Source organism: Sesamum indicum, unplaced genomic scaffold (genome assembly GCF_000512975.1).
Source record: "Sesamum indicum cultivar Zhongzhi No. 13 unplaced genomic scaffold, S_indicum_v1.0 C00852, whole genome shotgun sequence".
NCBI lineage: Eukaryota > Viridiplantae > Streptophyta > Magnoliopsida > Lamiales > Pedaliaceae > Sesamum > Sesamum indicum.
In genome coordinates, this window is record NW_011629842.1 from 1 (window position 1) to 1187 (window position 1187).

A 1187-nucleotide genomic window follows, 5' to 3' on the forward strand; every position below is an offset into this window, starting at 1 on the left:
GCTGCTCGGCAGCTAGCTTCAATGGCGACGGAAGAGCTCAACAAACCTCCTTCGATTCCTCCATACCCACAACTGATTATGGAAGCACTAGATGCTCTGAAACAAACTGAGGGTGCGAACAAGTCAGCAATATCCAAATACATGGAGTCCAAATACGGCGAAATGCCTGCCGGCCACGCAGATCTGTTGTCACATCACTTGAATAGAATGAAGGACAGTGGGCAGCTTCTGTTCATCAAGAACAACTATGTTAAGCCCGGCCCAGATGCACCACAGAAACGCGGCCGTGGCCGCCCCCCAAAGCCGAAGGAACCCCTTCCCGCTGGCGCCATAGCTGCCGCTCCTCGGCCTCGGGGCCGTCCAAGGAAGGATCCCAATGCACCACCTGCCCCCAAAAAACCGAAGCCTCCAGCTGGCCCCCCAAGCATCTCTAAGACTGGAAGGCCTAGGGGAAGGCGAAGGAAGGTGAATCTGCAGCCAGTGCAGAATGAAGTGGAGGCATGAAGACAGAGACTGGAAATGGAGGTTATCATCACCGGCTCTTTTAACTTATGATGTGTGCGTTCGTGACTAGATTTATCATCACCCTAAACCCCTAAACGCCTAACCCCCTAAACCCCTAAACCCTAAACCCTAAACCATTTCTCTCCACATCTCACTACAATTGTGTGAGATTTAAACACATTAGCCTTCCACCACACACCACCACAAAAACCACCACTCTTTCAGCCTCACCACCAGCACCAACAGACAGCCGCGCCGCCACCGGCCGGTCGCCGTAAATTTTGTTAGGTGCGTAGCTTCACACGCGCACCACCACCGGATGCGTCTTGCGAAGACCCTTACAGCCATGCAAACCTCGCACTGAACGGCCGCCGGACGCCGCCACCTAAATCGCAACCCGCTTGACACAGAGGAAGGAGAGCAGTTCCATCAGAAGTAACAAAAAAAACTTGTTTTCATGTGACAATGTAAAGGAGTAGTACTCCTCTTGTTGTGTTTCGTTACTTTATTTTCTAATGCTACCTGTTGTTCTTTTTTAATGAAAATGGGACGGGACCACAAAAAGCCTCCCCCACCCTCGGGTGCTTTTATAAAAAAAAAATCCTAAACCCTAAACCTTAAACTAATTGTGAACACTGCCAAATTCTCTCCCTTCTCACTAGAATTGTGTGAGATTTACACAC

At 50.2% G+C, this 1187-nt stretch overlaps 1 pseudogene; it reads left to right on the top strand.

The window, feature by feature from the left end:
• Positions 1-6: 6 nt before the first annotated feature.
• On the top strand, positions 7-569 carry LOC105155244 (annotated as a pseudogene).
• The last annotated feature ends 618 nt before the right edge of the window (positions 570-1187 follow it).